Source organism: Hetaerina americana, unplaced genomic scaffold, assembly GCF_022747635.1.
Source record: "Hetaerina americana unplaced genomic scaffold, ioHetAmer1.1.p SCAF_9, whole genome shotgun sequence".
NCBI lineage: Eukaryota > Metazoa > Arthropoda > Insecta > Odonata > Calopterygidae > Hetaerina > Hetaerina americana.
Window position 1 is genome coordinate 32,166,866 of NW_027287538.1, and position 14,498 is coordinate 32,181,363.

A 14,498-nucleotide genomic window follows, 5' to 3' on the forward strand; every position below is an offset into this window, starting at 1 on the left:
ATATATATATATATATATATATATATATATATATATATATATATATGTATATATGCATAATGGTGGCAATTATAGCGTGGCAATTATAATGGTGGCAATTATAGCGTTCAGTGCTCTTAAAAAGAATTATACATAATATATATATATATATAAATATATATATATATATTATGTATAATTCTTTTTAAGAGCACTGGACGCTATAATTGCCACCATTTTATTTTGGCCTTCTTTCTAGTTTGAAAGCTTTGGTGGTTCGCAGGCTATTGATGTACATGTAGATAGCATACATACATAATATCTTGAATGAGAGTTATTATGCCATCGACATCGATGTTTTTCAATGCTAGAGAGTGTGCATAATTTAGCAGCCATGACTAGCTCTAAGACTCACCTCTTAATCCATTCTTGCCATTGAGGATTTATGATATGGGAATGGTACAGTGTATGTCAAAATAGTTGCTTAGTAATAACCTCGAGGGTACATTTTGCATTGATAATTTTCAGTCTTATTTCAATCTATTTTTTCTTTATAATGAATCCTTTGCCCTCATTTCTCATAGTAATACACTCTTTACCGTTGACTAACTCACACCTGACCTATCCGCACTGTGTTCCAACAAGTTCATCCATTTTAATTTCCTCCAGGCCCATGCTTCGCTTCACAATGTCCTAATTTCCTGTAATGGGCATGTGTCCTTACATTCATTCCCATCCAACCACAGTCATAAATTTTATAGACGACTGCATTTCATGAAAACTGATTTTTGCGTAGGCTACAAAATGGCTTCGGAATGTCAAGTGGGCAAGTCACTGTTTGTGGACGTTGTGTATTTTCTTTCTTCTCTACCTAAATGACCCATTTCCGTGCAATAAGTATGGAGAGGTAATTACTCTTGACATAACTTGCATATTTTTAAACTTCAACTTTGTCAAGTTCAAAGTTTAAATGATTTTCTTTGGAAAAGAAGAATGAAAAAAGAGAATAAGAAGGAAGGATATATTTTGCAATTTAGTTTTTTTATTGAAAATCGATCATTTATTTAAGATATTCTACCTATTAAAAATAGATTTCATACGGTCCATAACGACCATATACTTATACGTATCGCGGTAGTAACGTATTGGTTGCCCTACATTATTTATTTTTTCATTTCTACGAAAATTCTTACTTCCTTCATCCTGTATCAAAACTCTTTTTCTTCCTTCCCTACCTGACTTGTCTAAAGCCGCTCCTGCTATCGCAGCTCTTAATAGTAACAGAAATTTGACCTTACCACCCTCAAATGTCAAAAAGAGAAAAACATTCAAACTTAAAAAGCATTTGTTAAGGATAAAGTATCAATGAATCATAAATTATTATAAAGAATCTTTAAGTATCAATGGATTATTACCGCCTTTATTAACTCTTTAGTTGTCTATAATTGAAAGTTATTAATCAAAGGATGGCAATATTTCAAAGTCCAGTCTGTCCACCTTTTTTCCACCTGTTCGTTTATTTTTAGATGACATATCTCATGTTTGTCTTCTCCTCATTCCACCATTTTATCTTGCTTCATCTTTCCTCTGCAAGTGTGTTTTCAAATATCGTCTTCTTTGATCGCTATGCCTTAGAATGAACAACATGTTTTTCATCTTCTTCCTATTAGTGTCTGCCATAGGCATTCTCCAGACGCCTTTATCGCCACTTAAACGAGCATAATGCAATTATTTAAGATGAACGTAATGGCTTTGCTTCATTATTATGAACCTGAATTAGTGTTTCAATCTTAAGATTGATTTAATGCTAATTCCCTCAACCGCGCATAGCTTCATTGTTTTATTTTATATGTAATTTATTCTATGTGCCTCTCTCTTGGCTCTCCTCACGGGATGTATTCTTTCATAATCCCTTACATGATTATCTAATTAATCCATTGTGCTTCAAAGCGTGCCTAATCTATGTAGTTCTTCGTGGCCGTGAAGCTATCTATATGGGCCTTTTCCCTTCTGTACACCTCTTCGTTCCTCACTTTGCATTTCCATTTTTTCTTGAGAATTCTCCTCCATCACTAATTTTCAAAGGCTTATTTTCTTCGCTGGCCTACTATTCGAAGTTTGCTCCATGCCTCCGGTCGATATGGTAACATGCTCCATACGAACGTTCGACCAAATCCTGCTTCCTAGCTTGCAGCCTTTATTTATGTGCAAAATAAATAAATGCATATATACGTATACATATGTAGAGAAGGTATCTGAATAAATCGGGAGCCTCATCGAAGTCCTGTGAATATAATTAATGTGATAGGACGGTAAAAAATAGAGTTCGCTCTGGACCTTGGATTAAAGCAGAGTAATAGGGAAAAAAAAGGCGTCATTCCACTACGCCGGTGACTCTATAATCGCATTTAACGTCTAAAAATTTATATTCAAGTTGTCACCAGTCACGGGCAACTAAAAGCAAGCCCTCGGGAAAATTCCTCCCGTAACCTCGTGCTCCAGTCGCAAAAACCTAACCGGCAGAAACCATTGTACTAGCCCTGGCGCATCACCTGATAACGCGATAAAAATTTAGTGCAATTACTTAACCGGCGCCCTCCGCTTTCTCCCACCTTTCTGCTAGCCTCAAACTCTTTCCCTCTCCCTCAGGCTTAATTTATAAACGCAGCTACGATCCATTCATGCGCGCGGGCCGTTCGAGTGACTAGGAGGGTGCAAGGGGAGGGGGGCAATGAAAAACGCCCGGCAGGCATCAGCGCCAGGGGCGACGGGGCAGAACTTTGACCTTACCACCATTCCCGTCTACTCCCCATCCTCACGGCCCTTACAGTCCTCACCCTCTTGACCGTACTCCGGGAGACTTGACTGACTGTTGGTCCTGCCGGGTGCCTGGAAGAGAAAGGAAAGGAAGGGGGGTTCCCACCCGGTCAAGAGGACAGGGAGAAGGAGGAGGAAGGTCAGTAAGGGGGTGGTAGCTGAAGGGAAATAAGCACTTAAAAGGTAAAGGGGGACATTTGGGAAGAAATTTTGGTGAGGAAATGAATGGCACCAGGAGGGATAGTGTGATAGGGGCGGGTGGTGAGGACAGAAGGTGAAAAGCTACCGATTGCCAAAAATATTTATTTCGAAAGTTATTCACAATTCTGAGCAGCTGTTATATGCGAAAGGATATTCGCGCACCTGCCCCGCAAACTGCCACAAATCAGGATATTGACGATAAAGTGACCTCTACACCTGGGTTCTCTGACAGATATCCGGCGTGCTTAAGCACTAAGTGCAAGAATAAATTGGAAAGAGTATGGAATTGTAAAAAACGTTTATTTAATGAATTATTTTCGTATATGTTTCGGAATGTATTTATAAAATTTTGCCCTCGTCGAGAGATCAGTGATAATGAGTTGGTAAGGATGACAAACAGGCTTTTATTTTGCTCGCCTATATTTAAATAAAAACATGGATGTTATTCTTAAATATATTCTCGTATATGCCTCTGCTAAGGTATGGGTCTTGTAATAATAAATGTTGTAATAACAAATAAGTATTCCAGCAGCCCTAAATTTACAACCTTCTATGTAGCTCCAGTTAGATATTTTTAGATGGATCTCATCCACTGCAAGATTAGTCGAAAAATTGACGAGTGCTAAACTTTTCCGGAAACATTTCCTAAATATGCTAATTACTAATTGCTATCAATATACCTCATGATTCCCATTTTTCGTTGACTTTCATCCAGATTGAATTTGTGATTTGACGTCATGAAAGATGTATTGCCTCTTAATTATTACCTCGAAGTTGAAACAACTCAAAATTGTCAGGCTTTCCGTCTTTCATGTAAATATATTAGGTTAGGTTTATGTGTAGGTATCGTGTATAAAAGCATAGGGAATAAAATAATTTCATTAGCAATGAAGCACCCATCGACGGTCATTTTCTGACTTTGACGGAAACTAACTGAAAATCAAATGGTTCTGAAACTCTGTGAAAAATTTGCAGTTCCACTCGCAGAAGTCAATCCATTTCCAGTGCCTATACATATATACTAGGTGACGTGAGCGTACATTGACTGTGTATGGGAAATTTTCGCTCTAGTGCGTGGCGTTGTATTTTTCCTGTTTTTGTCCAAAACTGTATGACTTCCCTTTTACCTCTCACGCACGCGGGTCGTCATATTACTCATCGATATTTATCTCTCCCACGTTCAATGGGTCACTCCTCATTACATTCGCGCATTCGAAATTATTTCCGTGACGTATCTCAAATGCACGACCCGACCGTAGCCGATCCCCACGTCCGCCATTGTCACATTGCGACCACGAAAGAGTTCCGTTTTTATTTATTTCTTTTTATTTCGTGGACAGTCCAGAACACTTTTTCCACCGTCCGCCACGCCTATATTTTCGCCCGGCCGAAAATACTTCGCCCCGCGCAGTTAGTTATACCTTCCGCCTCGAAGAAATTTATAGTACCGTCCCTCTCCCCTCCCTATTCGTCCCACCTTTCGTTCTCATTTTGTCGACTGCGATTTATGCGCCTAGGGAGTCTGTAGTGAGCATCCTACTTCCTACCCACGCCCCGTTGCCTAAGCATGCTCTCTACTTCCTCCGTGACCCCCCCCCGCCATGCAAATGAATCTGTGACCCTTTTTTACACTCCCGCTCCGGGGTCATTTTGCCTAGCACCGTGACTATCTACTTTTCCGGTTGGATGTGTGTCCCGTGACGTCCCATTTATCCCGTGAAATTAGGAGTGGGAACTTTCCCCATTCCGCATAGCCTCTCCCTACAGCCATCCACCTCTTCCTTCCGCAACCTATTTAAACTTTTCTCTCTATTTCCCTTTTCGCCTTGTGTTTTGTCGTATCAACCGCCAACTACCCCCACTCCTCACCCTCCGTACGCTTTTGTTCCGCTAAGCCTTTTTCGAGGGCCTCATCCTCTTCCATTACTGTTATCTCATTTCCGTGGGTCTGTGTCCTTGCTTCAAACAATCATGAACATCGAAAGAAAAACTGTTTAATCCTCAGCAGTATGCCCCTGGTAAACATTTCCCATCTTTTCTTCTTTCCTGATCGTTCATGTGAATAGAAACTTAAACGTAATTTGCAAAGGAAACACTTGGTTTTTCCACATAAAATATTTATTGCCTGAAATAATGAAAAAATTCAGGCCTGAAGATGACGCTGAGCGTCGAAACCTAGGTCGTGAATAAATATTTTATGTGGAAAAACCAAGTGTTTCCTTTGCAATATGTATCGTTTCCACAAAGTGACGCCTGAAGCTATCTCCTTTAAACGTAATTTACGTACTTAACTGTAAACTCTTCACCTTTCCTATATTATAGTCAATATTGCTTCCTTTGGAACTTTATTTATCTGAGATTACAGTTATATCACTATTCTTACTTAAAATAAATCAGGTCATACATGCCTCGTTCAATGCGAGTATGGGCGCAAGGAAATGAAATATCACAACCCCACTGTCCTAACTACATGAATAAATATCTCCTGCAAAACTAGGTTTAAGACTTTTAGCCTTATTATTATTTATAAAAAATTTAAATTGAATATGAAGGAATAGCTTAATAATGAATTAATCAATACTAATGCTTACATTCCATTATTTTTTACCCAACCTTTACTAAAAAATCAATGCTTTATTAATTTCATGACTACAAATGTACTTCCTGGTGGAAACAAGATACAATTATTAGCATATCGCTAATTGAAGGAATAGCCTCATTATGAAACCGGTCGAATTTAAAGTGCAGAATTTAATTGTCCATCTTCATACTCTTTTGTTTGGAAATGTGGAGAAAAACCAAGTTTACGCAATGAGGAAAAGGATATAAATGCACTGTATTTTATCACAAAGCTTTCAACCTGTAATTGGGGAAAATTGGTCATTATTTGCAAGTCCTAATGGATATAATCTTTTATAATTTATTCATTGTTTGGGCGATCCAACCTGTACGAGGACGGTTAATCACTGATATCTCGGAAATATTCCCTTGTAATTTATTAATGGTGACCGTTAACTCAATTAATGATTTAGGATCGGACTTGGCAAATGAGGAGGCGACGAGGCAAAAAAATCGAGGAGCGCGCGCACTTAATTTTAATGAGATGGAGGCAATGTGAAACTTGTCGAAAAAAATATAATCCTCCATCGCATTCCTTGGCGGGATATCCCTACTCCCTTCCACCTCTCTTCTTCCCCCAAATGTAATCTTTCTAATTATTTATCTTTCACCCCCAAACCCCTCGGCCGCTTTCTCTCCCTGGTAACCCCCTCCCCAACGCCACTTCTATCCCTTTTTGTTTACTCCATTGACTATCGTCCCCACCCTCATCATCGTTCCCCACCTTTGTTTTTTTTCCCTGGCCGCGCTCTCCACTTCCAGCCCTCCCCAAACATTTTTTTACGTTTCCGTATATTTTTCTCCCTCATCTCCCTCGCCTGAAAGTCCTCCCGAACCAAGTTCTCATCTCATCTGTTTGCTTTCTTAACCGTCCGACGTCGTGCTATCGAACAAGTGTCCCTCATTCTCCTTTCCTGTCATCCTTCGTTTTTTCCTTCGTCCCCCTGTGCCATTTTCCGTCCCCATCCCATTTCTGTCTCCCATACTCTCTCTCTCTTCTTTTTCCAACCCCCTGCCCAATTTCTCCATTCTGAACCTCCTTGCAGGGTTTGCACGTTCCGCTCCGGTGAGCAGTGCCAGAGATACACATTGATGATGACTACAAGGTCGACACGATGCCGAGAGGTGCCGGGTAAAGAATTTTGCATCGTATGTTATCCTCACAGTATTTTTTGTAGTCTCCTGAACGTATTGCCGGAAAATATTGTAATGCGTGCATCAATATTCTAATCCGAACTTAAGCTGCCTCAGATCATGAATGCACAGTAGGCAAAAGAAATGCGTATATGTTTAAATGATGGTGTGCAATACGGCCACCCGTCCAATAGTCGATTAATCAGTTCAAGAATCGAGGGGTCGAGTGTTGGAGAGAATATATAAAATATAGATAGATATTCAGGAGAATTTGTGTACGTAATCTAAAAACTGCCCGGCTGACATCGAATGTGAGACGCCTCGGATTTTCAAAGTTTTGGATTATAATAGTACAGTACAAAAATAAAAAGCGAAAATGAACTTAAATTTCAGCAAGTAAAATGAGCTGCTACTCACTTTTCGTGATCTAATTTACCATATAAGTTTGTTTTGACAAGAGCGTAGCGTAGTGCTTGCAGCGCATGACTGACTGAGAACTAAGTTCATAACTTCAAAGATTTTTACTTAAGAGGTCCTACACTCCTTATATTCCCTCTTCTCGCCGCAGCATCCCCTTAGGTCCTGGTATCCATAAAACCATACTGCTTGAGATAGGGCTCGCTAGGGCTAGGGCATGAGGACATCAGTTTAATCAGGGACACTCCTGATAGTATGCTACCACGCTGCCAACGAATAAAAATATAATTGTATGATGTAAAATTTTGCGTCCCGGTTTCTTTCAGTATTTCAATCTTTTAGCTTTCAAGGCTCATCGATTAAGTGCATAAAAAACGTGCACACATGAATGATATAATATTTAGAAATTCAAAATTTAGGTACGTGGCGCATGAATATTGGATATGGTACCTTGTAATTTACTAATATTAAAAGTGAAATGTATTGTTTTTTATTCCATTTATTTATATTTATTTTTTTAATTTTTTGTTAAAATATCATGTCCTTTGAAAGCTAAAATACGTTGTAAATATTTTACAAAAGGGGAATCACAAATGAAAACAAGCAAAATAAATGAGTGGCCCTCGCTTCCCGCGGTGCTGCAGCAAAGAACATATTGTTATGTTGATTCTAGGAACTTTGGTATTTTAACCATCTCTTTGACTAGCGCTATTAGCTTCCGTTAGATGTATAAAAATCCAGAGATACCACTCATTTTTGAGAATATGCCTAAATAAAGGCTTAAAGCCATATACGAGCGTAGGCGTACATGCGTAGGCACTATTACATGACATTTAATATTTTATTGGTTTCCCTCAAAATACAGAGTAAGCACTGCAGGGAAACTCATTATTATATTCAGGATCGATCTATAGATGCTAGATTATTATAATTGTAGGAGGCCTACCGTTAACTGATGGAATGGATGGAAGCACCAGATCTTACCACCGTTAACTGATGGAATTTGTACAGTTCCCGCAAAACGTTTAAATGTTTTTTAATCAAGTATATTTTGTTCTTGTACCATCGCCTTTTTCTCCTCCTCAAAATTTCTACTCTTAGCACATCAACAGCAATGCTAATTCCAACCCCTCTCGCACACCCCCCTTTCCCAACATTGTTCCTACTGTCAGAGATTTAAACAACTAGCGACACATTTTTCAAAAACTAACTTTTCAATGATATTGATTCATGAAACCTATCATCACTTATTATGTCTCTGTTCCCCCTTCCCCTTAAAAACATACCCCAACATTGAGAGTTGACCTTTGTTTTGCGGAATACCTTAGTTGAGTGGATAATCCCATCCTTTCTCCTCCCCTTCTCTTTTTCCGCTTGTTATCTTCTCTCATATTACTCCAGTACATAATTTACACGTTATTGTAAGTTAAAAATTGTCCTTTTGATAACGATGTGTAAAAGTTAAATTGGTTGATTATTTTCATTAATAATTGCTGGAAATTCCTTGTCTTTTTCACTTAACATGAATGCAGTCCATGAAGTCACAGCCTCTTAAATTGATTCTAACCAGTGACTTTATATATATTCTCCAATGTGATTTTAGCAGTTCTTTAAATTTCCCTGGCGAACTTTGATTCATTTTACATTTTTCATGCAGAATTATGGTGAACGTACAAGCACCTGCCAATTCTAAGGCATGCAAATGTCTTTGATTAAGCTTTACGTTACCTCCAAGCTACTCCACATATATCTACATCTACATAATACCCCGCCAGCCGCCGCAAGGGTGTGTGGTAGGGGGTGTTAGGTCACCACCCGTGAAAAGGAACAATACCACATGGAAAAACATACTATAATATGAAGGAGATCAAATACCTTTAATACGGGTGGCACGCTCACCAGCAACTTAGCACCTGACATTAAAAAGACACTGGTCCGCCAAAGATGAAATTGTGTTAATTAAACTGCTCGTGTGGAAATACGATGGGGAAGGGGGAACAAAGGGCTTATTTGCATTGGCAAGGCCACATTTACAATATACGACGTGTACTTTGAATACATTAGATACAATTTTGGCTAAGTAAATAGATATAGTCCAACGGAGGTCAACTTGAAGAAATAGGAGTCCCTCAAAATAGAAATAGTGTAAACAAGACTGAGCCATTTTAAAGGTATCTGAATCTTTTCTATTCATTTCAAAACTAGGGTTTCTACAAGGGTGGTGCATTCTAACTTCAGTTTGGTCCACCCGGAAAAAATAAGCCAACTATACTACACCATAATATATATACACTTTCCCCATAAAATCGAGATCACAACAGAAATGTCGTTTACCATCTAATAAAAATGCTCTGAAAACCTAATCAAAATCTGTAATCTTCTTTCTTATTCATTGGTATGTTAACTGATGATATTCTAGTAACCCCTGATATACAGCCTCTTGGAATCTCTCATTTGAGTACAGATATAACTAAGTAATCATTTGTTCGCTTCTTTCAAACCTGTTTTCAATATTCCTATTCTTGTGGACTCCTATGATAATGCATGCTAAAAAAATGTTCTCGCTACCTTTTAAACTTTAATCTCTCATAATAAGTGACGAGCAACGGTTCATTGAATTCAATGTCGTTTCCTTCGTATCTTTAAAATTACTTAGAAATTAACTGACATCTGGGAAACCTCCCGAACGCGGAGCCTCCGAGTGAGAAGTGGCGTGCAGTGTGCAAACTTTGATCACCTCCAAAGGAACGGTTCATTACACACCGGGGTTGATAACATTGTCCCTTCGTGAAGAGACGAGCCCTTCGGCTTCTACGGGCGTTTCGAGATCGGGATGGTCATTAATTCCCGTTCCGGCTCATACCACTTTCTTGCCGTTCTGGTTGCCTTGCCTTGGCCAATGGTTGAAAACTCTTCCCGAAGGAAGCGAGATTCGATTCCCAGAGGGGACTGAAGGAGGAGGGAAAACCACGAGGGATAGTGGGCGGCGGACGGGGGGGGGGGGTTTGCTTTGCAAACCGCCGTCAAAGAGTGACTCCTCCGCTCCTTGTGTGTGTGTGTTTTACATTCCTGCGTGGAAGTTTGACGGAACTCCTCTCGCCCTCCTGTCTTCATTCGTTTGCCTTCACCGTCTCCTCCTGCTTACCTTTCACTCCTCTCCCGTTCAGATCTCACGCCTGTGGGGGATCCCGCGCCATCCCGTGGAATATTTGATACCGGTCTGATTTTCGGGTATTTCTTGGAAGGATTTCTCCAGTTCCCAGCTTTTACTGTGTTACCTGCCAGGGCACACGCTATATGTCTTAGTCCGCCGTCGTAAAGCAAATTCTCCAACGTGTTAGTCCTTTGGTTCCAGATGCGTCCTCAACCATGAATTTGGCTGAATTCGGAGGTACCCTCTTTTAACATGTTCCCTTCGACTCTCATGAATATTGCTCCTTGCACAGTGGCAGTGATTAAGAGGATGTCGTATTTGAGCAAATAACAACGTGTGTGCTTTTTCATTTAAATCTTCATCGTTTCTTCAGTATGAAGAAGGTAAAAGTAGGTAATTTCTAATTTCCTTATCCGTGACTTTCCAAATTACTATCTTTACTTGCGCCACTGTTTGTGTTATTAACACGCCAGATATTTAGTTGATTATTTTGAAACTTGAGGCACTTGAAAATTGGAGTATGGAGCTCATTTTGTATGAATAAATTGAACTGGATTTCGAATAGAGATAAATAAACTATTGAGGGAAAAGAAAATTCACCAAAATGCAAATCTAAGACTGAAGAAAATAGCAGCTCAAATATTAAAGGATGTAATTTCACACCAATAGAATGCATGAAGCATGACTGATTAAATAATTTGGAAAGTAATACCAAGGAATTAAATATCATTTTGTTTCTCTTCGCCCATCAATTGAGCTGATTTTGAGGATTTCCATCAACTTTTCATTCCATTTCCCTTTCATAATATGGTTTTTCATAAGGAGTGGTTTAACTGGTTTTCCTAATCCTCTTAGATTTGTAATCCACATGCTTATTCTCTCATCCATTCATATAATGGTTTATGTGTCATTGGTCGTGGCAATTTGTTCTTTATCTTTCTACAACTGTCCCTTCAAATGGAAACTGGCCCTGCGTTAAGGATACTAGGCGTAATGGAAACCATTAGACCTTAACAATGTTTCTTTTAACGCTGGCTTTTATGCCAGGGGGCCAACCCCATTTAGTTTCCTTCTGAGTTCATCCTTTTACAATAAACCTGTCAAGTGAAGGTTTAATTTTAAAATATACTTTCGCTTAACTGAAACTCTCTTCCCTCTCGACCCATTCATTCCTCTCACTACCTCTCTCTCTCTCGCCTTGTCCGCTGCGCCTCTCCCTCCCGTTTTTTTCCCTGCCAAACTTTACGCCATCTCAAAAGGAAGCCTCCTTGCCTCTATCGCCTTTCCTCATCTCGCTCTGAGAGTTGATATAGAGGAGGTAATGGGAGAAGGTAGGTGGGAGCTTCTCGGGGTTAATGAGCAGGGCTTTGGCCGAGCTGGTGCTTAGTGAAAGTGTTCCATTTGGAATTTTCCGTATCGCCAAACCCTCCCCTCTCTAAGAAAATGGCAAATCCTTCCTTCCCCTTAAAGTAATTCTATTAAATAATAGTAAGCGTGTGTATTATTGCACTTCTCGCCGAAAAGATTCCTTGAGGGAACTCGCTGTTATTCGTGGATATACTTTTCTAAAGCAGGTCACTTGGTATTTTTCTTTTTCCATCTCCATGTCTTCGTCCTAATTTACGTACCAGTTTTCTACAGGTTATTTATTAAGCTTTAAAAATGAGGTAATACCTCACAGTTTATAAGGCAGGCAACGGCATTCACTCCTTCAGTTTTCCAGAGAACGTCGTGTATATTTTTGGGTGGCCACTATTATCTTCAAATAAGACCTATTGGAATAATATTCATCAGAAAATCTTTTACAAAAATAAATGCTTTTGGTTGTCTGATGTGAGTGATGCCTTTTGATACATTTGAAGTAAATTACCCTACCTTCGTACATTCGTTACATAATGCCAATGGGTGAGAGCGCTGCCAGAATTTTTCCCATGAATAGACATGCAATATTCGTACTCAGAGAAAAATTTAAGACTTAGACACTCAACATTTCAGGGTTAGTTTAGATATCTATGAGTATTTCTCACCCAAAAACTTAACTTTTAAGTTGTTTTGGATGAAATTCCATCATTCGGTATAAGGAGGAGAATTTCTTTCCCGATAAACCCATTCGGTTTTCGAAGTATTTCAAAAAATCATTATACTACTTTATCCCTCCACGTAGGTTCAAGCAGGACTCTCAAATAGACACCACCCGATATTTGAGTCCATTAGAGCCAATCAATTACGTTTATTGATAATATCATCAATTTTCCAGCACCCTGCGTTTCTTCGCGATGACAATGCTTTAAGTTCCATTTAGATTCTATGAATTTAATTAGTTAAAATAAGGATTGATGATTTTTGACTCCGATATCGATCAGGTTTTGGAATTAATTTAAATATAAGAAAATAAATTCAATATCGTGTTCACTTGTGAACGAACTTTTTGAGGATTTTATAAATGTTATGACCAAACGGCTGTCAGCTTTGTGGTTATTAACAAGTCAATTACTTATACCCACCAAAACTAGTTAAGGCTCATCTCCAAATGCTTCAAATCGACCAAGTCAGTTGTCTTCCTTAAATTAGAAAACAAACACCCAGGATTTTAATTTCCGGAACGTTGAAAGGCGGAAATTAAAATTTTAACGGGACAATCGTTCCACTTCCACACGTGGGCACTTTAGATATCCAAACGCAAACACTTACGATCTCATTAGCATTTTTCCCTCAGACGAGAGAATCTGATGGATTGATATAAACAGGATTGAATAGAAAGATGCTGATTGAATAAAAAACAATCACGGTGGATAAACCAAGACGGGAGGATTCTCAGTGCTATAAAATTAAAACCTCATGCCCTATTCTTTCACTATCCCGTTTCGTAATCGAGATTAAAATAGGTGCAAGTGGCGGCAGTAGATGATATAGCGGCAGGGGAATATGAGTATGCTGCCAAAGCGGTCGATACTCTAATGGGCGGTTGCTCTGATACGGTAGAGGTGGGAGGGGTGGAAAAATGGAGCTAAGAAAGATATCCTTAGGTCCTGGAGCCTTTCATGTCGCCCCCTTGCCTTTTCTCCCGCAGTCGATAGACACGACGAAAGCTTAGGGAAAAGGGTATCAAAGGTGAGGAAGGGGAAGAGGAAGGGACAAAGATAGAGAGAGAGGGAGAGAGTGGCTTTATATATACTCTCCTTTCGCAAACCCAACTTACTTGTGGAGCCCTGAAACAGATTGAGGAAGGAACTGGGTAAAGGAGTTTGGCCCGGGTCAAATGGGACCGGCTCCAGGGGGAGAGGGAGGTGGAAGGATGGGGACCTATTTGATTGCCGCTGTGTTAAATCGATAGAGCGCTGAGTGGCATTGTGGAAGGGCAGATGGCGTGCGAGTGGTGCGCTTTCTCTGTTCCTTCGTCTTCAGGGCACTCTTCTGGGAGAAAGCAGCTTCCTGTTGCCCGAAGTATGAGGCTGCAGACTCCTTCGCATGACAATCGCAAACCTGGAGGTCCTTTGAGTTACATAAACGACCCACTCAAAAGTCTTCAAGTCACATAAACACTTTCTTTCTACTCATGAGTTCCCGCATTATGTACACACATTCTATTATGGATGGGCAAATTTCGGTTACAACGTTGGAATCGTTTTAATTTAATTTCTCTGGTTCATAAATGTTTTACGCCGAAAAAATGGAGACAAATGAATCTTCGTCTCTGGTTCAAAATTTTATTTTATCTCTTTTTCTCTTTCCTCTGAATGTTTATTCTGGGTATTCCACCTATTTGAAGGTAGTTTTCAGATGGTCCCTAAAAACTATTGACTTTCAAGAATTGCGGAAACTTCCTTTTTTTGGCCAAATACTTTCTTTCTTCATTTCTTCCTAACTTCTGCCCGTCTTTATGCCGTCTACACTCTTCTCTCCTCTAATTTGCTTAACTAACTTTCTCCCATTTATCACCGCCGTCAGCATTACCTTCCGATATTTCCTCCACGCATTTCCTCTGCCTTTTTCGAATTTGCTCGGGCAATGTCCTCTCTTCACCGAGTCTTTTTTAAAACCTCGGAGTTTTTCTCCTTCTCTGCCCAACTATATTTATCCATTTTTCGCCACACCCACGCCTTACGTAAACGCCTCCAACCTACGATCATCCTCTTGTATCGAAGAGAAGGTCACACATGCGCCAAACACCACGATC

At 39.6% G+C, this 14,498-nt stretch overlaps 1 protein-coding gene across 1 annotated transcript in view; it reads left to right on the forward strand.

Moving 5' to 3' along the window:
* Positions 1-14,498, forward strand: part of LOC139699043 (uncharacterized) — a 757,338-nt gene that overhangs the window by 607,776 nt on the left and 135,064 nt on the right. The gene's annotated exons all lie outside the window — the stretch shown is intronic.